The following is a 25,879-nucleotide window of genomic DNA, read 5'->3' as shown; positions in this document are numbered from 1 at the left end:
CAGGGAGTCCAATTCCCTCATAATGATGCGGTCGTAGTTTCCTTGAATATAGCAAATTACGACGTCCGTCGCATTCTCGTCGACAACGAAAGTTCGACCGACATCTTGTTCTACGATGCCTTTTCAAGGATGTCCGCTCTTGGCGGTCATCTGAGGCCGATTTGCTCCCCCTTGATAGGGTTTACCGGTGACGCTGTTCCGACGGAGGGAATGATAGCTTTGACTGTGGCCGCGGGTCAGTATCCAAAGCAGTCCAGGGCTCTGGTGAATTTTTTGGTGGTAAAGGCGCCATCCGCCTACAATGCAATCCTTGGCCGACCCGGCCTCAATGCTCTCAGAGCTGTCATTTCAACCTACCATTTGAAATTGAAGTTCCCCACCAACCAGGGGATCAGAGAGGTCGGGGAGACCAAGCCCTGGCCAGACATTGCTACAACATCGTCTTGCAAAGAAGCGATCGGGCTGACCCCTGTCCCATCGATGGATTGGATGCTCGCGACGACCTCACCGAAGAAAGGGGCGGCCCAATCGAAGATCTGGAACCAGTTCTCCTGAATGATGGGAACGCGGAGCATGTGGTGTTAATTGGCTCCAACCTGGGGGAGGAGGTGCGGACGCGTCTTATTGATTTCCTCTGAAGGAATGCGGATGTTTTCGCTTGGGTTCCGGCGGATATGCCGGGGATTGACACGGAAGTCATGGAGCATCATCTGGCAGTCGATCCGAAGCATCGACCGACAAAAGAAAAAATTTGGAGTCATGCCCCAGAGAGGCAGAAGGCGATAGCCGAGGAAGTGGATAAGCTTCTCAAGGCCGGATTCATTAAGGAAGTTAATTATCCTGATTGGATTTCCAATGTTGTTTTGGTCAAGATAGCAAACGGCAAGTGGAGGATGTGTATAGACTTCAAAAAGCTGAATAAGGCTTGTCCAAAGGACAGCTACCCCCTTCCCAGAATCGACCAACTGGTGGACGCTACCTCAGGCCATGAGCTCCTCACTTTTATGGACGCGTTCTCCGGCTATAATCAAATTAGAATGGCATCGGAAGATGAAGAAAAGACAGCTTTCATCACCAATCGTGGCCTTTACTGCTACAGGGTCATGCCATTCGGCCTCAAGAATGCGGGCGCAACCTACCAACGGCTGGTGAACAAAATCTTCAAAGAGCAGATCGGCCAAAACAAGGAAGTCTACGTGGACGATATGCTTGTAAAAAGCAAGTCTTCCAGAAATCATGTCACTGACCTCGAGGAAACCTTTGGCGCTCTTCGAAAGTACAGAATGAAGCTGAACCCAACTAAATGCGCTTTTGGGATAACCTCAGGAAAGTTCCTGGGTTTCATGGTATCAGGGTGTGGGATTGAGGCCAATCCAGAGAAAATTCGTGCTATCCAAGAGATGACCGCCCCAAAGTCGATCAAGGAGGTTCAGCACCTCACAGGGAGGATAGCGGCTCTTAATCGCTTCATCGCGAGGTCGGCCGAACGATGTTTGCCCTTCTTTCAAACCCTCAAGCAGTCGAAGAACTTCTGTTGGACCTCTGAATGCCAACAGGCGTTCGAAGAATTAAAAAACTACCTTAGCTCACCCCCGCTGCTGGCAAAGCCTGAACCTGGGGAGGAACTATTTTTATACCTGGCGGTCTCTCCCATGGCCCTTGCGGCCGTCCTTGTCAAAGAAGAAACGAAAGTCCAGCGACCAGTCTACTACATTAGCCGCGCGCTGAGGGACGTCGAGACCAGGTACACCAAATTAGAAAAACTGACCTACACCTTGTTGGTTGCAGCTCGGAGGCTCCGACCCTACTTTCAAGGGCACACCGTGACGCTACTCATCGATCAGCCGATCAAGGTGATTTTGCACCGGGCTGACGCCTCTGGAAGAATGGCAAAATGGGCGATCGAGCTCACGGAATTTGACATCAACTACAGACCTAGACCAGTAGTAAAGGTCCAAATATTGGCAGATTTCATAGTAGAGTGCACCATTCCAGAGGAGGCCGAACCTGAGCAAAGCAAAGGTGACGATCTGAAGTCTCAACCGAACTCCCCCAACGAAGAAGCCAATCCCTCCGATTGCTTTTGGACCCTCTATGTGGACGGATCTTCCAACATGGCAGGCGCGGGTGCAGGCCTGATCTTGGTCAGCCCAGAGGGAGTCATCGCGGAATACGCTCTACGTTTCAAGTTTCCCGCAACAAACAATGGAGTGGAATATGAAGCTCTGATCGCAGGATTAAGGATCGCCAAAGAGCTGGGAATAGGTCAACTCTGGGTACACAGCGACTCCCAACTAGTGGTGGGACAAGTCAGCGGGAGTTATGAAGCGCGGGAGGACAGTATGGCCAAATATCTTGAGAAGGTAAAGGAACTTACCCCCGTCTTTAGCAGTTTTGACATTAGGCAGATTCCAAGACTGAAGAATACCAGAGCCGATCTTCTCTCCAAGCTGGCGACATTGGCTCCGATCGAATTGCCCAAAGGCATCCTCTTTGAAGTTCTAAAACATTCGAGTACAGAAGAATCGCAGCCCGTAATGGAGATCGACCACGAGCCCAGCTGGGTCGACCCGCTGATGACCTATCTTAGAGATGGAGTTCTCCCCCAGGATGCGAAGGAGGCTCGAAAGCTCCAAAATCAAGCCTCCCGGTACATCCTTTATGAGGGCAAATTGTACAAAAGATCATACTCCTTGCCCCTCTTAAGATACCTCCGGCCCTCGGAAGCTGACTACGTCTTATGGGAAGTACACGAGGGAGCTTGCGGAAACCATTTGGGAGCTAGATCTTTATCCCACAAGCTACTCCGCCAAGGATATTACTGGCCAACAATGCATCATGATTCGATTGAATATGTCAAAAAGTGTGATCGATGCCAGAGATACGCCAACATCCAGAGATAGCCTGCCACCGAGCTCACACCTTTGAGTGCCCCATGGCCTTTTGCACAATGGGGGATGGACATCCTTGGCCCCTTTTCCATGGCATCTAGACAAAGGAAGTTTCTCCTTGTAGCGATCGACTACTTCACCAAATGGGTCGAAGCCGAACCACTAGCAAAAATCACAGAAGCGAAAGTACAAGATTTCGTCTGGAAGTTAATTGTGTGTAGGTTCGGTCTGCCCAAAACACTAATCACTGATAATGGACGGTAATTCACGGGAGCAAGATTCGCCAAATTCTGTGAAGATCTAAACTCCTCCCACAACTTCACATCAGTAGCCCATCCTCAGGCGAACGGCGAAGCTGAGGTGACTCACAGAACCCTTTTGCAGGGGATTAAGACAAGGCTTGAAAAAGCAAGAGGAACTTGGGCAGACGAGCTTTATCATGTGCTATGGGCGTATCGAACTACCCAAAGGTTACCTACGGGGGAGACCCCCTTTGCTTTAGCCTTCGGAACGGAAGCCATCATTCCGATCGAGCTTAAACTCCCGTCGGCACGAGTTGTGGCATTCGACGAGCATCAAAATTCACAAAGTCTTAGAGCCAACCTCGACCTACTGGAAGAAAGATGGGAGATCGCTCAGGTTCGAATGGCAGCCTACAGACAGAAAGTTGCTCGATATTACAATGCTCGGGTCAAGAACAAAGCCTTTAAAGCAGGAGATCTAGTGCTTCGACGAGCTGCTGTCTCGCAACCTCAGGACTGGGGGAAACTCGCCCCAAACTGGGAGGGACCTTATGAGGTCAAAGAAGTAGTCCGGCCCGGAACTTATTATCTTAAGGAGCTTGGAGGAGCCGACCTCCCGCGACTATGGAGCTCAGAAAACTTACAGATGTACTACCAGTAACTTCGTTTTAATCAAAAGTCACATACCCATATGTCTTTGGACAATTCAAACAAACTGTATCAAAAACAAAAGGGCAACCTCATAAAGTCGAAGGCCCGATTCCATTTAGACCGGATGGGGGGAGAGGCCTTACAATGCCCATATGTGCCCCCACAGCCCTGTTAGGGACAGGAGGAGAACCTCGCCCTAACTTGAGCAAAGTCGAAGGCCCGGTTCCATTTAGACCGGATAGGGGGAGAGGCCTTACAACGCCCATATGTGCCCCCACAGCCTTGTTAGGGATAGGAGGAGAACCTCGCCCTAACTTGAGCAAAATCGAAGGCCCGGTTCCATTTAGACCGGATGGGGGGAGAGGCCTTACAACGCCCATATGTGCCCCCACAGCCCTGCTAGGGACAGGAGGAGAACCTCGCCCTAACTTGAGCAAAATCGAAGGCCCGGTTCCATTTAGATCGGATGGGGGGAGAGGCCTTACAATGCCCATATGTGCCCCCACAGCCCTGTTAGGGACAGGAGGAGAACCTCACCCTAACTTGAGCAAAGTCGAAGGCCCGGTTCCATTTAGACCGGATGGGGGGAGAGGCCTTACAACGTCCATATGCGCCCCCACAGCCATGCCAGGAACAGGAGGAGGACCTCGTCCTGACATGAACAAAGTCAAAGGCCCGGGTCTTTTAGATCGGATGGGGGGAGAGGCCCTGCAACGCCCATATGCGACCCCCCAAGAGGAAAACCTTGCCCTAGCTTAAGCAACTTCGACCAGTGGTAAGCCCAGCCCGGACTCCTACGGGAGCCGGGCTCTGTCACCGACTTTGACTACATGACAGCTCCGCCCAGACTCCTACGGGAGCCGGGCTCCATCACCGACAGCTCCGCCCGGACCCCTACGGGAGCCGGGCTCCATCACCGACATCAACTACAGGATAACTCCGCCCAGACTCCTATGGGAGCCGGACTCCGCCGACAACAGCAACTGCCGGTAAGCCTTGTCCGGACTCCTACGGGAGCCGGACTTCGCCTATGACTTTGATTGCAGGAAGACTTCGCCCTGACTCCTACGGGAGCCGGGCTCTGTCCATGACGCCAAGGAAGGCTCCGCCCAGACTCCCACAGGAGCCGAACTTCGCCTCGGCTTCAGTGGAGAAAAACTCCAAGCGAAAAAGGAAGGCAATGGATTACAACAGTGACGATTGGAAAACAAACAGCGCCTGAGAGGCTCAGATCCCCGAATTCAAACCCTAGGAGGGACCCCGGGCCCGAATGGCCCCAAGCGAACCTGCAGCCATTGACAGAATGATAACCGGGTATCTTCGAACGGCGTAAAAGCCGAAAAGGAGCTCGGCAAATAACAACCCTACACGAATAAAAGAGGTCATCGATGACCTTAGGATGACGTGAAAAAGAAAAGAAGAAAAGGAGGAAGAAAGAGGAAAGGAAAATGAAGAAGTTCGACAGACAACTATTTGATGCAAGATGCAGACAAGGTAACAAAATCTCCTTTTCATTTAATAAGATATACGTTACAAGACCCGGTGGGTCAAGAAAAAAAGATATACATCATTGCAAGCCCCACGAATACGGCTTGGAAAGGATATACCGGAGGCCGCTCCAAGCTGCAAACTCCTCTTCCTGTCTCTGTCCTTCTCAGCCGTGTTCTCCAGTGCGTGTAACGGACCTATCGGCTCTCGTCCCGTCTCGCTTCGCTCCATCTCCGAAGTCCCAACCCTAAAGGGAAAAGGATGGGATAGATTCCCGGGGGTGGTAAGGGCAACGGCAACAGTGACGAAGACCTGTTTCAAGAAGAGCCTGAGTCACCTTGGAGGCAGCGGTGATGCCAAAGATATGCTCCATCTCCGAATGCTCCGCGACAGCCGCCACCCAAAATACTCCGGCAAGGTCGGCATGCGCTACTTCCACCGTCCCCGCAATAAATTCCACTGCCCCACCGTCGACGCCGACCGCTTCTGGTCCCTCGACCCCGACGGCATCAAGGATCCCGCCACAGCTTGTGACGACAGCTCTGCCCACTTGACTGGTATCACCCCGCCTTGCTACTCTGAAATTCTCGGACAGAATAACTTTACCGACGGCCCCCATTATTAAACCCCTGTTGTTGAAGGAATTCTTCCTTGAGCCCCCTTTGAAACGACGGAGATCCTCACCGGCCGCTGTTCTCCTCCTCGCCTTCCTCCAAGCCCTAGACATCCCTTCAAGGATGGCCTCCGGGGTAGAGGACATGGCGTGGGAACCCCTTAGAGAAGAATTGGGGGGCTGAAGACGGCAAGGACCGGTGCGGGGGAAGTAGCTGAGTAGCTAGGCTCTCAGATGAAAGAAGGGTGCCATCTTCTCGGCAGAATGAAACCCTGAAGGGAGAGTAGGGGGTTTAAATAGCCAGCGGATCTTAGCGCAGTTATGGCAGCGGATGTACCTCGACCAACTAATACATGCCACATGTCCGGCATGTCCCCCTCACCGCTATCGAGGATTGACCGTTCGCAGATTTCTGAAGCGCGGCGCTTGGGATCACGTTTCGGCGGGAGTTCCGAAAAGACTCTTCAGGTCACCTTAACCAGAAAAAGAGCTCCGATATGCACACATTTAATGCAAAAATATCTGGGAGCGGCGGTGCGCAGGATTTGAGGGGACGATTTCGGCTGTGCCCATCTCTCTGTACTTCCTTCATTCGAAATTCGAACTTGAAAGTAGGGGGACTGGTGTTGGGTATAAAATACCCACAGTCGAAGTCCTCAGCAGAATCGGCTCCAGGAGGTCCGCCCGGACTCCTACGAGAGCCGAGCTTCCTCGCCAACGTCAAACACCGGCAAACTTCATCCGGACTCCTACGGGAGCCGAACTCCGTCGACAACTTCGACCGCAAGTAGACTCTGCACGAGCCGGGCTCCGTCCTCAATGTCAACTGCTGGTAAGCCCCGTCCGGACTCCTACGGGAGCCGGACTTCACCTTTAACTTTAATTGCAGGAAGACTCCGCCCGGACTCCTACGGGAGCCGGACTTCGCCCTCGATTCCAACGGCTGCAGACAGACTTCGTCCGGACTCCTACGGGAGCCGGACTCCGCCGACAACTTCGACCTCAAGTAGACTCTGCCCGGACTCCTACGGGAGCCGGGCTCCGTCCTCAACGTCAACTGCTGGTAAGCCCCGTCCGGACTCCTACGGGAGCCGGACTTCGCCTTTAACTTTAATTGCAGGAAGACTCCGCCCGGACTCCTACGGGAGTCGAGCTTCGCCCTCGACTCCAACGGCTGCAGACAGACTTCGTCCGGACTCCTACGGGAGCCGGACTCCGTCGACAACTTCGACCTCAAGTAGACTCCGCCCGGACTCCTACGGGAGCCGGGCTCCATCCTCAACGTCAACTGCTGGTAAGCCCCATCCGGACTCCTACGGGAGTCGGACTTCGCCTTTAACTTTAATTGCAGGAAGACTCCGCCCAGACTCCTACGGGAGCCGGGCTTCGCCCTCGACTCCAACGGCTGCAGACAGACTTCATCCGGACTCCTATGGGAGCCAGACTCCACATCTAATTTTGATTGCAGGGGATTCCACCCGGACTCCTACGGGAGCCGGGTTTCGCCCGCAACTTCAGCTCCGAGAGGGCTCCGCCCGGACTCCCACGGAAGCCGGGCTCCATCCACGACCCCAACCGCAAGGAGGACTCCGTCCGGACTCCTACGGGAGCCGGACTCTGCCCGCCACTTCAGCTCTGAGAGGGCTCCGCCCGGACTCCCACGGAAGCCGGGCTCTATCCACGACCCCAACCGCAAGGAGGACTCCGCCCGGACCCCTACAGAGGCCGGACTCTGACTGCTGCCGAACTTCAGCCGATGGATCTGCACCCCCTGGCAGGCCACAATAACAACCATGATCCTACTCCACTTCCTACGGCAGATTCCGCACAGCTCCATCACCCCTGACAGGCCACAGTAACGGTCACAGCCCTGCTCCACTCCCTGCGGCGGATCCTGCGCGACCCCATTACTCTCTGACAGGCTGTATCAACAGCCATGATTATGCTCCGCTCCCTACGGCAGGTGCTGCGTGACTCCACTACTCTCTGGCAACTAGCGGCAACGGACGTCACTCCACTACCTGCAACAGGCTCCATGTGGTAGGCCATAGCAATAGCCACGGGTCTACTCCACTACTCTTCGCAGCAAATTCTGCCTAACTCTGGGCAGTCGTCTGCCAGACGGTTACAGGCGTCGCTGTCAATCTGCTGCTCCCTCCGTCTATAAAAGGGAAATCCCAGATACGTTATTCCATAAGCTCTCATTTTTCATCTCAAAACTCTGCTAAATTCTCCGTTCGAGCACTCCATTCTTGTTGAGGCAGAGATCTGACTTGAGCGTCGGAGGGTCTTGCCGGAGCAACCCCACCTCCGGTTTAGACTTCCTTTGCAGGTCCCGATGGCGACCGCGACTTCTCCGACTCCAGCTTCTCCGGCGCAAGCAGATTTTTGCACCAACAGGATTAGAGAACTGACTTGAGCATCGGAGGGTCTTGTCGGAGCAACCCCACCTCCGGTTTAGACTTCCTTTGCAGGTTCCGACGGCGACCGCGACTTCCCCGACTCCAGCTTCTCCGGCACAAGCAGATTTTTGCACCAACAGTAACTAAGTTATTCTTCCCTAGAAGTGGTAGACATGATCTCCTCTCAGGTCGAGACATCTGCATTATATATCATGTTGTTACTCATACCCCCCTGAACCTCCCGGCATTAATGATTGAAGCTATGAGAGAGACCCTGAATAGATCCAAGGCACATCTGCCTTTTGGTATGGCTCTCACTTTAGTATTCAGGAGGTTTGGAGTTAGCTTTGAGGGGGAGGCAGTAGCTAGGCTTTCTCACTCTGACACCATCAACCGCCATACTTTGCATCGCATGGGATTTACTAAGACTGATGGTGGTTGGACTAAAGATATGGAAGAGAGAGCTGAGGACAGAGCTGAGGAAGAAGGACCATCCTCACCCCTCCGTGATCACAGGGCAGCATCTCCAGACATTCAGTTTGTTTCGGATCACGAGGCTGGCCCATCAGAGTCTGCAAGGAGGCACACGTCAGATCAGCAGTCGGACAGCAGAGCACATCCCTCAGAGATCAGATTGGCTGATGATCAGATAGAGATGATCTCTCAGTGTGTAGCTTCCATACTATCTCGACAGTTGGGTACTTCAGCTTTTGCACAGGGATCCACATCTCACGATGTATCTGATCAGACATTGATCCCTCACATCTCCACTGTCTTCCAGATGATTACAGATCAGTCAGTTCGCATTCAGCAGCTTGAGGGTTGTGTAGTGAGACTGACTGCCAGGGTATTCGACTTGTAGAGGCAAGTACTAGCTCTAGCCCATCCATAGCCATATGAGGACATCACTGAGGTCTCAGACCTATCTGCGGAGGCAGCCAGACTTAGAGGAGTCTTGGAGAGCGGATTTGACTTTCTGAGAAGAGAGATCAAGGGCTCTAGTGAGCATGCTTCCACCCAGTTCACTGCACTGCTACAGTCTGTTTCGAGAGTCTTAAACCTTCTGGACACCATCAGACTCTCTCTTGTAGCTCAGTCTTTTGCTTCTCAGCCTTCAGGATCTTCTCACCCGTCCACTCGTGCTAGCACCTCCACCCGTGGCAAAGGCAGATGCGATCGAGGTCGAGCTCGGGGACATGATCCTTCATCTCCTCACCCCATTTCTGATTCATCTAACTCCGATCCATCCAGTCATGATATCTATTAGATCCAGTGTTGTCTGTCCTTTCTTTAGTTTTAGTCTAGGATCTATCTTTTGGACTATGTAATGATGTTGACTGAGTGACTTTTGTGTTTTGAATTACCTCATATGTATTGGAACAACTATGTAATCAGTCATTTTTTTATTATAAATATATATACTCTTTGACTTTCAATGAATGACTTTCAAATTAAGTTACTTTTAATTATGAGTATGCAAAATAACTCATATCCATGATGTAAAATACTATGAATTGCAATATGGTATCCAATTGGTATATCTTTTATGTTTGCTATATTAAGGGGGAGCAAAATAATAAGCAATAGAGAAATAAGCAATCAAGAGCTAAAGAAGTAAAATTGATCCCATCAAAAAGAAGGAATCGAGAAAATATGTCCTTAAAAAAAAAAAAATTAAGCAACATATCAGGGGAAGTAGAGAATCTTTGTTGATGCTGTCAAAAAGGAGGAGTAAAGAATCAAAAGCAAATGAGCAAATGAGTAAATTGTTAGGCAAATGAGCAATATAAGCAATTTTCAAATTGTTAAGCAAATGAGCAATAAGCAATTTTCAAATTAATAATAAATTTCACATTTATCTTCAAACTACTTATGATGCATTTCATTCCAATACTTGACTATAATATTTAAATAATGCATCTTCATAAATTTAAAATTTATGTTCAATGCTTTATATATGCTTTTGCTCAAGTATTTTGTCATCATCAAAAAGGGAGAGATTGTTGCTCCTTGAATTAATTTTGATGATTACAAAGCATTTGAGGGGGTTACTAATGATTTTCACTTGAAAAAGACTTATTGTATTTCAGGGGCAAAATCATAATTTTATCAAATTCTGATTTGAAAGCATCAAGAGCAAGAATAGAAGATTTGTGATCCATTGGAGAAAATTTTATAATTTTTGGATGTGTATTTTGAAAGATATTCATGTTTGTAAAATTGAGTCGACCCATGAGTCGACTCATGGCACAAAGGGCTGAATGGCACGCAGAATTTTTTGGCTGGCATAGTCTGTGAGTCGACCCCCAGGCATGAGTTGACCCCATGAGTCGACCTCTGCTATTTTTAGGCTAAAATTATATAACCATTATTTTCTGCTGTTTTCCATAGAGGTCGACCCCATTAGTCGACCCATGAGCATGAGTCGACCCCATGAGTCGACCCCTGTGATGGAAAAGTTCCGCAACGGCTAGTTTTTAATCTATTTTAAGTGTATTTAATGCTCATTTAATATGGTCTAACAGCTCTATTTTAGCCCAGATTGCTCTCCACCATTATTTGAAGATATATATAGGGACCTAAAGGAGGGAATCAAAAATATAGAGAAAAAGAGAAGGGTTTTAAAAGAGGATTCCAAGCATACTTTTCAGCCCTAAGCAAGAGCCCACTCAAAGCATTCAAGAAGCTTTTAATTCAAGTTCACCAACTCCTCAAGTGCTCATTCAAGTCTCCAACCACCTTGAGGAAATCGGAAAGAGCTTTTTTCTATTTGAGTAAAGTGTATTTAAATCTTTATTCACTCATTAAAGGAGCTTCTTTTGTATTTTCTGTGCTGTTAATTGTAATACTCCTTTTGAGTTATTATTTTTTGTTTTGAAAGAGTTCCAAAATGTGGGAAGGTTGATCTGAACCTTGAATCAAATTGTATTGGGTTGGCTTGTACCCGAAAAATAAGTGGACTAGCTTGGGATAGCTAGAGTCAGAGGTTCCGATGAGTGTATTCAGGTTGAATACAAGTTAGTGGATTGGAATTCTCAAGTAGGAGCTTGGGGAGTGGATGTAGGTGCAAGATTGGCACCGAACCACTATAAATCCTCTTGTTTGTGTTGTGTCTAATTGCTCTTCTTTAGAACTTCTTTATTTTCTTAAATTCCTGCATCCAACTATTACCCTTGCATAAATTACACTCTCCTTACTTATCTTGCTATTGTTAAATAATCTTCATAAGTTGAAAGTTAAGTTTAAAATTTTTAGAAACTCAATTCATCCCCCCCTCTTGGGTTGCATAGCTGGGCAACAGCAGTCAAAGAGTTTGGTTTCATCAAAAATGAGGATGAACTATGTGTGTACAAGAAGACAAGTGAGAGTGCTATTGTCTTCTTAGTTTCGGATATCGATGACATACTAATTGAAAATGATATCTCAATAATACAATCAGTCAAGACTTGGCTATCAAATAAGTTTTTTATAAAAAATTTGGATGAAGCATCCTATATACTAGATATAAAGATCTATAGAGATAGATCTAAGAGGATGCTAGGCTTGTTTCAATCTAGGTATATAGATCTAATGTTGAAGAGGTTCAATATGGAGGTAAGTAAAAGAGATTATCTATCTATAAGACATGACATACGTCTCTCTAAAAAGATGTGTCCTAAGACACCAGAGGAGAGGAAGAGAATGAGTGAAATCCCTTATGCTTCGGTTATAGGATCAATAACGTATGGCATCAAAAGCAATGGTCTATTATCTGATAAATTTTCATATTTATCTCACAAAATCAGGATTTAAATTTGATCCTTATTAGAAAAAATAGTAGATAATAGTGTCGCCTAAGACTCCTTAAAATAGAAGGAGTCTCGCATCTCTTCACGTGACTAAAGAACGCCTCATGCGTGTGCCTTGTTGGGAATAGTATCCCAAAGCCAATCGTCAGCCTGTTGACAGTTGTACTCTTTTTGTATTAGTACATGAATTATAAATAAATAAAAATTATTTTGATATTTTTCATCACAAATTATTTCATCTTCTAACGAACTCCTGTATTGTGGTGAAGTCCTTAGGACTATTTAGACTCGACAAAGGAGGATTTATCGTTTAGTCTTTAAACCTGTTCGCGACCAAATGATACATTGTTACAAAGGACAACAACATTTATCAAGCATAGGTCATTGTGTTCCATATGGGTTGGTTGTCCTCTTAACCAAAGAGTGTGGAGACACTGGTATGGCATACAGGTGAGATGTAAGGGTACATCTGCACTGAACGTGATCGATTTCGGAGCTATTTATGCTATCAAGATTTACTCTGATGGGATATGGGTATATATGTCCCTCCGACCTGAGACCACCACGGTGACTTGCAAGCAACTCACTGTACTTAGGCACTGGACTACCTGAATTTCTAATTTAGTGATGGAAGGATGCTGGGTGTAGTCAAGTACTTGACATGTTGGTGTGTGTGTCAAGATGGGTTTGACCACTCCAGTTCAGAAGTTGTGTATAGTCATGTTTCAATTTAGCAAAATCTTGGCTAGGGTAGTCATAATGAGGAGTCACAGGACTGTTTGAGTTGAGCACGATTCGGATGATCTAATCAGGGTTGACAGTTTAACCCTGAGTCATCCTAAACACAGGGTCAAAAGGGATGAATTATATAGTAACCATATTCATGTAGGTTCTGAGTATTGCGATTGTGACTATTCGATCTATCTTAACATCAGGTACCATTGCTAGATGGTCACTTCGATTAGTACAGGAATTAGTTCCTGTGCTATCGACTTAGGTTCGAACCTGTAGGGTCACACACATTAGAGGTTTCTATCTGATCTGATGACTGATGAAGAGTCTTAATGCTCATAGATTATGAGTCCTATGTATCTGAGACTCTATGATCGAGAATCAGGATTCTCTGATCATGAGTTCCATACATTTTGGATATCGGGGTCAAGAGTCCCACTGGTTTGGGACTCTTCGATTAAGGTTTCATATCGATGGACTTTGATATCCGATTGCCCATCGAATTTGGACTCAATATTTATGAGAGCTTTAATTAGTGATTTGATCATTAATTAACTTAATTTGATGGAGTAATTATTTTTGGATCAAGTTCAATTGAATTGGATTCAGTTGGGTTTGACCTGATTAGGTTAAGTGTTGACCTAATCGTCGAAGTGGTTTGGTCCCTGATTTGATCAGGGATTGGGCTTAGTCAATTCCTGATTTGATTAGAATTTTATTGAGTCTAATTAAGCCTAATTAAATTAGATTTAATTTAGTCTAATTGTGCTTAACCTATTTTAATTAGGTTGGCTCAATTAGGTTCAAACCACCTGGACTTTTCTCCCTGTGCCACCTCACTTCTTCAGCGCCCATTTGAATCCATGAGAAGCAACTTCTCATAAATTTTCTCCCACACAGAAGGCATCTCACACCCACTCTTGTGCACCAATTTTTGGATAAACTTGATTTGTTAGCCATTCAAATTCAAAGGGTGTTTGAATTTGAATGGATAACTTATCCCTTGCGCCTTCTTGCTTATCCATCTTGTGCGCCACTTATCATACATGAGAAAGAGTTTCTCATGAAATCTTTCCATGCACAAAGAAGCCACGCCCCTTCTCTTCTCATGCCCAGAGTGGATAGGGATGAGTTGGTTTGTATTTGAATTCAAATTTGATTTGAATTCAAGTGTGCAACCACTTATCTTTATCCTCTCACGCGGATAAGACACGTCTTGCACTGTTTTAAAAGAGAAAGAGATGTAGGGCGTGCGTAGAATTTTTTTGAGAGAAAGAAGAGGGTGTGAAGAAGCTTTCTGTATGAGGTGAAGGTCCAAAACCTTTCGAGAGAAAAGAAATGAAAAGAAATAAAAGTGGGCGCAGAGTTTTCTTGTGTACCCTAGGGTTTTGGCTTAGGGTTTGGGAAGTGAGAATGTGAGCTACAAGTGTCGTGAGCCCACCAAACTTCAGGGAGAGCATCATCCACCTCTCTACCACCTTTGCTGATAATCCATAATATTTAAGAAGTCGGCAGACATCGATCGAAGGAGTTCGATCAACATCGGCCATCAAAAAGGTGCAGTCACGAACTAGCATTCGTGAGGAGCCGATCAGACCGAGAGCTTCGTGTGGATGATCCATAGAGGCCAGACATACTGTGTGACTATGTTGTGATGATCAGACTCTTTCGATGATGATCAAATTACGGTAATCGACTACTCGCACAAAAGTATTGTGTTCTGAACACATAACAGCAAATTATTTACTGTTCAAATTTGAATTTCAAATTTAAATGCATGCATGCTGTATATCATATTTAGATCCTAATGTAAGATAAATATATATTAATTAATTAGATTAATAAATAATTTTTGCTATAAAATAGTGATTTTGAAAAAGTTTTAAAATTACTATTTTACCCCTGCACTAAAAATTTCACTTCAAATGGTATCAGAGCGGGTTCTAAAATATGATATATATATTTACATGTGTAGATTAAGTTGTAATCTAAAAGTTTAAATTTAAAATTTAAAATTCAAAATTTAAAATTTAAATTTTGAAATGTGTTCGAAATCCAAAATTCAAAAAATTGAAGTTCAAAATTTAAAATTTGAATTTTGAAATTTGAAATTCAAAATTCAAAATTCAAAAATTTGAAATTCAAAATTTGAAATTCAAAATTTGAAATTTGAAATTTGGTTAAAATTTTAAATTTGAAATTCAAAATTTAAAATTCAAAAATTTAAACTTTGATATTTGAAATTTGAAATTTGTTTGAAATTTGAAATTCAAAATTTAAAATTTAAAATTTAAATTTTGAAATTAGTATATTTAGATGTACTTGATCCAAATAGCAAGTAATCTAATTGGGTTGGTTGCCATGGTCGTCCGGTCATAGGAGAAAAATAGGATTTAAAGGCCCTCTCCTCCCATTCGATGAGGTTCTCCTATGGTGGTAGGGGTGCTGCTGCAATTATATCCCATGCAGATGAAGCAGTGAAAGAACTTAATTGTAAAGGTTCAATTGTAAAATTTATCATGAATGTGTTAGATTAGATCTAAAGGAATATTCATGATTTATTTTGATTGAGTTATTTCCTGTTAAGTAATTAGCAATAGGATTGCTATTTATGAAATGTGCTGATCTATTTGTGAAATGAGTCAACATATTTGGTGAATAGAAAATAAAACCTTTCAAATTTTAAAATTATTTTTGAAATGCCAAACTCTGACCCATCAGCCCAAATACTTAATTAAAGGAATTAAGTATTGTCAAGTTGGTCTAGAATTGTGAATTAAGACCTAAGACAATTGCATAAACTTGTGGGTTAATGGGTTAGATGGATTAGGTCTATAATTGGGTTAGACCTAAGGTTAGCTTAAAGAAATGGACTAAATTAGAGTAATTGGTCAAATCTAATCAAAAGTTGAATTAGATTAGGTCAAGGATACTCTAGACTCAACTCCAATAGTTGTAGTTGAATGGGTCCATGTCTTTAACTAGACCAAGATGAACTTAATTCATGGCTACGCGGTGGAACCCTATTTACTAAGTTGATCAAATTAAAACTAATGAACCGGTTGGTGTCTAAGGTAAGTTCGGCAGTTTGACCCGTGGTTCTTAAGTGGGAGCTATTCGCATTGTTCAATCTCTGACGAGTTAATGGCATATCCCCACCACTGATCTCACTTACCTGGCCAACCTGGTGAGTTAGGTTTTGATTAGATCACTTAGTGATTAGGGCTCACCCATGTCATTAGGTAAATCAGTGTGACTGATTTAGGTGCTCCTAATGTCGGCTTTAATTAAATCCTTTTTAATCTGACTTGGTGAAGTCAGTGAAAGAATTAAAATTGGTTGATTAATTTCTTCTCTTCCTTCACTTAATAAAATCCTCAAAAATTATTAGATCCCTAAAATGATTAAGTTATAGTGATAACTAAGTCATTGCCTCCCATTAAGTGAGTGATAATGAGTCCATTAGTTTAATAATCACTGGAGGCCCAAAGGCCTGGTGCTTATTGACTAATGAAATTATCATTCATAGTATGATAATTTGATTGAGTCTTTCTGATGGTGGTCAGGTTAGCCAGCCAAAGTTGGGCCTGATCATTTATTGGTCTGATTCATCAAATTAAGTTATGTTAATGGTTGGACCTAACCAGATCTTTTTAGTGGAGGCCAAAGCCTACTGATTAGGTTCTAGGGCAAAATTTATTACTAGAAGTTGTTTAGAGAAACAATTGGTTATGAACCTACCCATAGATGCACATGGATTGACCAACCAAAGTTGGGCTCGTGTGTAGTCTGTGTGGATTCTAGTACCCACTAAGGAATTAAAGTAATTTCTCGAATTGAAGGTTGAGGCTACCAGTTTATAAAAATACTGGGAGAAACTTTAGACTAAAGTCCAAGTCTTTAGTATTAATAATTTATATACTAATAGAGGTCTGGTTTTTCTTTATGCAGCTATGGCCACTACCCTGTCGCTCCGATCATTATTAGATAATGACAAGCTCATGGGACCTAATTTTGATAGCTGATATCGAAAATTAAAAATCATCCTTGAGCATGAGCGGATCCTTTATGTAGTAACGGATCCGGCACCCAAGGAGCCAGCCCCGAATGCTAGAGGGACGGTCTGAGACACTTACCAGAAGTGGCTCAACGACCACACCACCGTTCGATGTATAATGTTGGCGGCAATGAATGATGAGTTCAGCCACAGGTTCGAGAATGCCCAGCCGCAGGAGATGCTTCAAATGTTGAATGACTCCTTTGGCATGCCTGACGATGTTGAAAGGCACAAAACTAGTTATGCCATTTTTAATGCTCGGATGTGGGATGGGGCCTCAGTCACCGATCATGTACTGTACATGATCGAAATGATTGAGTGCCTAAGTAAACTGGGCTTTCCCTTGCACGAGCAGCTCGGTAAGGATGTGATCCTTAATTCTTTGGCCAAGTCCTTCCTCCCCTTCTTTACTCATTTTCGAATGACAAAGCCTGTAGTGAACTACTACGGCTTGTTGGGGTTGCTGCAGAACTTTGAGAAGGACCACCAGCTCCAAAAGGAGTCGGTGAATGTTGTGGGAGGGTCTTCTTCTGATCGTCGACCCTTTAAGAAAGAAAAGAAGAACAAGAAGAATAAGAATAAGAAAGTGTAGTCGCATGCTGGGACGTCTGCACAGGGTCAGACCAAGAAGCACAAGCCCGACCAGAGTCAGGCGGAGTGCTTCTTTTACAAGAAGCAGGGGCACTGGAAGAGGAACTGTCCTTTATACATTGCCTCTCTGGACCCAAACAGGCCGAAGAAGAAGCAAGGTAATTATATGATAACACCTTGCAACTTTTCTATTTGTGATACTACTGCCTGGGTATTAAATACCGAAAGCCCTTATCATATTTGCAATTCGATGCCGGGTTTGCAGGTCAGTAGGAGATTTGATGACGGCGAGAGGTTCCTGAACGTTGGAGATGGAAATAAAGTTTTAGTTCTAGCTTTAAGAATCATGAACCTTGTAATCAATTCTCGTAATGTAATTCTGAGTGAATGTCACTATTGTCCAAGCTTTTTATTAAATATTATTTCTGTAGGCCTTTTGGCCATGTACGGTTATAAATTTTTAATAAAAAAAAATATTTACAATATCATTTTGAATGGTGTTACAATATTTGTTGGACAACTAAATAATGGAATATACTTACTATCACAGCCTATTAATGTGGTTCAAACCTCTGGTAAATGCCCTAGAATAGATAATATGTCAGAAGTCTACCTTTAGCACTGTAAGCTAGGTCATATCAATAAGAATCGGATAAACAAGTTGGCTTAAGAAAGAATTCTTGAAGTTGTGATTGTGAATCACTTCCAACCTGTGAGTCCTGTCTTCTTGGGAAGATGACCAAATCATCTTTCACTGAAAAAGGTGAGCGAGCCAGTGAACTCTTGGGTCTAGTACATTCTGATGTATGTGGACCCATGAGCTCAAGTGCAAGAGGTGGATATTTCTACTTCATAACCTTCACAGACGACCTATCGAGGTATGGGTATGTCTACTTAATGAAGCATAAGTCAAAGTCATTTGAAATGTTCAAACTATTCTGAAATGAGGTAGAAAAATAAACTGAAAAGTGTATTAAAACTCTTCGATCTGATCGAGGAGGTGAATACCTTTCCAATGAGTTTCTGATATATCTTGGGGAGAATGGGATTCTCTCTCATTGGACTCCTCCTGAAACACCACAGCATAATGGTGTGTCCGAAAGGAGGAATCAGACCTTGTTGGACATGGTTCGATCCATGATGGGGTTTGCTGGTCTGCCGATCTCCCTCTGGGGATATGCGCTCGAATCGACTTGTTACCTTCTAAATAGGGTTTCAAGTAAGTCTGTAATCAAAACGCCATATAAGATATGGATAGGACGTAAGCCAGTACTCTCGCACCTTAGGATTTGGGGGTGTCCGGCTTATGTTAAACGTTTAATTACGGACAAGCTTGGACCTAGGTCTGACAAGTGTTATTTCATAGGGTACCCAAAAGAGACCAAAGGGTATTATTTCTACCTAGCTGATGAGCAAAAGGTGTTTGTCAGTCTTAAGGCAATCTTTTTAGAAAACAAATTTCTTGGTGAAGGGACTGTTGCCTCTAAGGTCAAACTTGAGAAAGTTCGGCAGGTGAAAAAACCGACACAAGTAGCTAAACCTGAACCGGATTTGGTTAGATCAGATTTGGAGCCCATTGTTCCTGTACCCTTAAGGTGGTCTGGTAGAGTACCACGTCAACCAGACAGATACTATGGTTTCTTGGTCCGGGACGGCGATCCTATCAAACTTGATGAAAACGATGAGGATCCGATCACCTATATGGATGCAATGCAGAGACCTAACTTTGAGAAATGGCTAGAGGCCATGAAATCCGAAATGGAGTCCATGAAGGTCAACGATGTGTAGACATTAGTTGACCCACCCGAAGAAGTAAAACCCATAGGGTGTAAGTGGGTCTTCAAGAGGAAGAGGGGCACAGACGGAAAGGTGGAGACCTATAAAGCCCGTCTGGTTGCCAAAGGATATCGTCAATGTTATGGTATAGACTATGATGAGACATTTTCTCCTGTGGCAATGCTCAAATCCATTCGGATTATGCTTGCGATAGCTGCCCATCTGGACTATGAAATCTGGCAGATAGATGTGAAAACAGCTTTTCTAAATGGAGAGCTGGATGAAGAGGTGTATATGATACATCTGAAAGGTTCACATCCACAGATGAGTCTAAGGTGTGCAGGCTATAGAGGTCCATTTATGGACTTAAGCAGGCATCCCGGAGTTAGAACATACGTTTTGATAAGACGATCAAGATGTATGGCTTCGTTAAGAATGGAGAAGAGCCCTGTATTTATAAGTGGGCTAATGGTCCAGTAGTGGTATTTCTTGTATTGTATGTGGATGACATTCTCTTAATCGAGAATGATGTCCCTGCATTACAGGAAATAAAGATTTGGCTGTCGTCACAATTCTCCATGAAGGATCTGGGAGAAGCTTCCTACATCCTAGGGATGAGGATCTATAGGGATAGATTTAAAAGGTTGCTTGGCTTATCCCAGTTCACGTACATTGATACTATGCTGAAGAGATTCAGCATGGAGAATTTCAAGAAAGGCTATCTACCGATAGGCCATGGAATTTCTCTCTCGAAAAGGGATTGTCCGACAACACCTCAAGAGAGAGAGCGTATGGGTAGAATTTCATATACTTCGACAGTGGGATCTATCATGTACGTCATGACATGTACACGATCAGATGTGACGTACTCACTAGGAGTAGTGAGTAGATACCAATCTGATCCAGGGGAGAATCACTGGAAGGTTGTTAAAACCATCATGAAGTATTTAAGAAATACTAAGGATCAGTGGCTTGTTTATGGTGAATCGAACTTAAGACTTATAGGGTTTACAGACTCTAGTTTTCAGTCTGATCACGATGATAGCAAGAGTGTGTCGGGATTTATTTTTACCCTTAATGGTGGGGCTGTCTGCTAGAAAAGTTTCAAGCAGCACACTATGGCTGATTCAGTTTGCGAGGCAGAGTATGTCACTGCATCAGATGCTGCCAAAGAAGCGATGTGGCTAAGAAAATTCATCACCAAGCTCGGAGTAGCACCCTCCCTTGTTGGTCTAGTTCTGCTCTACTGTGACAGCTCTGGAGCCATTGCTCAGGCGAAGGAACCAAAGGTACACCAGCGGACGAAGCATATTCTGCGCCACTACCATCTCATCCGAGAAATCATGGATCGAGGTGACGTCGATCTTCAGAAGATCTATGGAAAAGAAAACCTGGCCGACCCATTCACTAAAGCCATTGTGGTGAAGGAGTTTGACGACTTCAAGTTGAAGATGGGTATTAGATACTGCACTGATTGGCTTTAAGCCAAGTGGGAGATTGTTGGAAATAGTGTCCCAAAGCCAATCGTCAGCCTGTTGACGGATGTGCTCCTTTTGTATTAGTATATGAATTATAAATAAATAAAAGTTATTTTGATATTTTTAATCACAAATTATTTCATCTTCTAATGAACTTCTGTGTTGTGGTGAAGTCCTTAGGACTATTTAGACTCGACAAAGGAGGATTTGTCGTTTAGTCCTTAAACCTATTCGCGACCAAATGATACGTTGTTACAAAGGACAACAATGTTTATCAAGCATAGGTCGTTGTGTGCCATATGGGTTGGTTGTCCTCTTAACCAAGGAGTGTGGAGACACTGGTATGGCATACAGATGAGATATAAGGGTACATCTGCACTGAACGTGACCAATTTCGGAGCTATTTCTGCTGTCAAGATTTGCTTCGATGGGATATGGGTATAAATATCCCTCCAATCTGAGACCGCCACGGTGACTTGCAAGTAACTCACTGCACTTAGGCACTGAACTACCTGAATTTCTAATTCAGTGACGGAAGGATGCTGGGTGTAGTCAAGTACTTGACTTGTTGGTGTGTGTGTCAAGATGAGATTGACCACTCCAGTTCAGGAGCTGTATACAGTCATGTTTCAATTTAGCAAAACCTTGGCCAGGGTAGTCCTAGTGAGGAGTCACAGGACTGTTTGAGTTGAGCACGATTCGAATGATCTAATCAGGGTTGACAGTTTAACCCTGAGTCATCCTAAACACAGGGGTCAAAAGGGATGAATTATATAGTAACCATATTCACGTAGGTTCTGAGTATTGCGATTGCAACTATTCAACCTATCCAGATGTCGGGTACCATTGCTAGATGGTCACTTCGATTAGTACAGAAATTAGTTTCTGTGCTACCGGCTTAGGTTCGAACCTGTGGTGTCATACACATTAGAGGTTCCTATCTAATCTGATGGCTGATAAAGAGTCTTAATATTCATGGACTATGAGTCCTACGTGTCTGAGACCCTATGATCGAGAATCAAGATTCTCTGATCATGAGTTCCACATATTTTGTGTACCGGGGTCAATAGTCCCACTGGTTTAGGACTCTTCGATCAAGATTTTATATCGATGGACTTTGATACCGATTGCCCATCGGATTTGGACTCAATATTTATGAGAGATTTAATTAGTGATTTAATTGCTAATTAACTCAATTTGATTGAGTAATTATTTTTGGATCAAGTCCAATTGAATTGGATTCAGTTGGGTTTGACCCGATTAGGTTAAGTGTTGACCTAATCGTCGAAGTGGTTTGGTCCCTGATTTGATCAAGGGTTGGGCTTAGTCAATTCTTGATTTGATTAAGATTTTATTGAGCCTAATTAAGCCTGATTAAGTTAGATTTAATTTAGTCTAATTGTGCTTAACCTATTTTAATTAGGTTGGCTCAATTAGGTTCAAACCACCTTGACTTTTCTCCCTGCGCCACCTCACTTCTTCAGCACCCATTTGAATTCACGAGAAGCAACTTCTCATGAATTTTCTCCCATGCAGAAGGCATCTCATGCCCACTCTTGTGCACTAATTTTTGGATAAACTTGATTTGTTAGCGATTCAAATTCAAAGGGTGTTTGAATTTGAATGGATAACTTATCCCTTGCGCCTTTTTGCTTATCCATCTTGTGCGCCACTTATCATACACGAGAAAGAGTTTCTCATAAAATCTTTCTATGCACAAAGAAGCCACACCCCTTCTCTTCTCATGCTCAGAGTAGATAGGGATGAGTTGGTTTGCATTTGAATTCAAATTTGATTTGAATTCAAGTGTGCAACCACTTATCTTTATCCTCTCACGCGGATAAGACACATCTTGCACTGTTTTAAAAGAGAAAGAGATGTGGGGCGTGTGTAGAATTTTTTGAGAGAAAGAAGGGGGTGTGAGGAAGCTTTCTAAATGAGGTGAAGGTCCAAAATCTTTCGAGAGAAAAGAAACAAAAAAAAATAAAAGTGGGCGTAGAGTTTTCTTGTGTACCCTAGGGTTTTGGCTTAGGGTTCAGGAAGTGAGAACGTGAGCTACAAGTGTCGTGAGCCCACCAAACTTCAGGGAGAGCATCATCCACCTCTCTACCACCTTTGCTGATGATTCAGAGTATCCAAAGAGTCAGCAAACATCGATCGAAGGAGTTCGATCAACATCGACCATAAAAAAGGTGCAGTCACGAACTAGCATTCGTGAGGAGTCGATCAAATTGGGAGCTGTATGTGGATGATCCGTAGAGGCCAGACACACTGTGTGACTATGTTGCGATGATTAGACTCTTCTGACGGTGATCAGATTACGGTGATCGACTACCCGCACAAAGGTATTGTGTTCTGAACACATAACAGTAAATTATTTACTGTTCAAATTTGAATTTCAAATTTAAATGCATGCATGCTGTATATCATATTTAGATCTTAGTGTAGGATAAATACATGTTAATTAATTAGATTAATTAATAATTTTCACTGTAAAATAATGATTTTGAAAAAGTTTTAAAATTACCATTTTACCCCTGCACTAAAAATTTCACTTCACGCCTAACATCTAGAAGACTTTTCACGCCAATCCAAAAGGATTTTTCATATTTTAAATGGCATGCTAGGTGGTTAAGGTTCTGATCTTATTATCATATAAGTCAAAAATCCAAAGTAGATGGACTCTTGGTCCTTCTGCATGCCAAAAAATAGAGTGCATGTGCTCTTCTCAAATTTGCCCCAAGAGTCTTCAACCGAGAGGACTCTTGGTTTTGGCATTAACTTGAAATGAGGCACCCCCTGTTGGGTTGCCTCTAGGTGGCACGATCTAACCCAATTATTCACAAAATTGGGTTATCCAAATTACAAGGATTGAGACCAAATTTGATTTTCCAAAGAGTTAGGATTTCCACACGTGCTAGCATGCTTATCGAGAACCCTGATTGGATCCAAAATTTCAATCAACCTTATCAAAAGGGTCCTTGGTCAATTTTTTTTATGTGTGTGACCTATTAGATTCCACATCTAGCTAGCAATAGGTTCAGATGCAAGTTGACCTAATTTGATTAGACTCCCTCTAATCGATTAAGGTCCAAAACGAGCTGACCTGAGTTCAACAATTAGAATCCTTTCTAATTGATGATCGAATTAAACTCTTTAATTCAATCAAATCTACAAGTCAAGATTAACATATAGCAATATATTATGACTATCCAAAAAATATAAAATTTGATAAAAATACTAAATATATTCTTCGATAGTAAGTTACAATGCAATTCAATCCTTCGATCATCCTTCATCTCGAATATGTTCATGAGTATAAAATTTTATCAAACTCAAACATATATCCATATCGATTCTCCATCAACCAATGATGACTCTAGTGAAATATTAGAAACTCTATCTAATCTTCATCTTACTATGGCTGGAGACTTCTTGAGTATTTAGAGATAAAAATTTATAGGATGTCATCTTCTCTTACTAAAAGTGATCGATTTCTTGTTGACCGACTTACAACCTCCATACATACTACACTATATCCAGAATATCCTGTATATATTTTAATGTCATGCCTGGATATGAACCAAAATATGAATTTATATGTACAAGATTTCATGATGATCTTAGATCTAAGGATCACTTGCATAACTCTCACTTAGAGAACCATCTTTTGATATGCAAGTAAGGCTTCCATAAGATATCCTCTATTGGTGAGTCAATTTAGTGAACTCATTCTCTAATGAGCACCTACATCTTTGTATTAGTGTCCCCACACAAGTGACTAGTGAGATCAGCCACTCTGTCCATCGAGCATACATAGGATGTGTCAATATTTTTGAAATATTGATCTTTGACTCAATGCTCCCACGACCAAGAATATTAAAGATTAAGATTTTAGGATTTTAGGTCTCACAGATATGACCCATTCATTCTTCTAAAATCATTGTCCTAATTTTTGAAGTTCATCATAATCTTAAACATAGTAAGATGCAGCTAAAATGATGAATCAATACCTCATATATAAATAATATTATACATGAGTTGGAAGATCACAAAGAAAAGTTCCATCATATTATTCATGCGATTGACTTGTAGAGCACTTTTCTTTCAATCTTTCACTTACACTAAAGCTAATCGCCTTTGTATTTCAATTCCATACAATTAACATGGTGATTAAATAGTTGCTGTGGTATGGCTTTAGTGAATGGGTCTACTATATTATTCTTTTTCTAAGATAATATCTTATTCCTCTATAATTTTTTTAATGAGATGGAAGCATCTGTGGATGTGCTTAGATGTCTAATAAGACCTATGTTGCTTGACTTAAGCAACGACTTCAGTATTATCACAATGAACTAACCCTGGTTGTTCTATCTTAAGAACCATACCCAATTTTGTGATGAACATATTCATCCAGATTGCTTCCTTAGCGGCTTCACTAGTAGTGATGTATTCTGCCTTAATGGTTGAGTCAACTACAGTCTACTATTTGAAATTCTTCCAACTTATTGCTCCACCATTTAGGATAAATACATATTCTAAAATTGACTTGCTATTGTTGGGGTCAGATTGAAAACTAGAATCTATATATCCTTCTAGTTTCAACTTTGATCCACTATATATTAGAAAAATATTTTTAGTCCTCCTTAGGTACTTAAGAATATTTTTTATAATTTTTTAATGATCCTACCTTGGATCAACCTGAAATCTACTAGCTATGCTTAGAGCATAAGCTACATCAGGGGAAGGACTTGCACATCTCTTCACATTGAGAGTCCTTCTGTGATTTGAATTTCATCTCAAAAGAAGGCATCCCTTATAGATTTGCTTCCTTTTTGAATCCAGATAATACGTGGCAAAGTTTCATGCAAATCTAGAAGCAGAAGAGATGCCAATTGTATTTTTTTCTTGATGCACATGCGTGAGAAGGAGTGATTCAGCGTATCACACCCTGCTGAGTCTTTTGGGTTGAAGACTCTTAGATAAGTGATATGTGAATCAGATATACCATTCTAATAGGGACATGGCTTCTCTGTTGGTGCCTCCTCTGTTGCTATAAATAGGGGGTAGCAGATGAATTGATCATTCAATTCTTACATTCCTTATCCACTCCCTCTCTCCCTCTCTTACAACTCTATGGTTTGGGACAAAGGCTTTGTTGGGTTCCAGC

The sequence above is a fragment of the Elaeis guineensis genome, chromosome 5 (assembly GCF_000442705.2).
Source record: "Elaeis guineensis isolate ETL-2024a chromosome 5, EG11, whole genome shotgun sequence".
NCBI lineage: Eukaryota > Viridiplantae > Streptophyta > Magnoliopsida > Arecales > Arecaceae > Elaeis > Elaeis guineensis.
Note: the sequence above shows the minus strand (reverse complement) of the source record.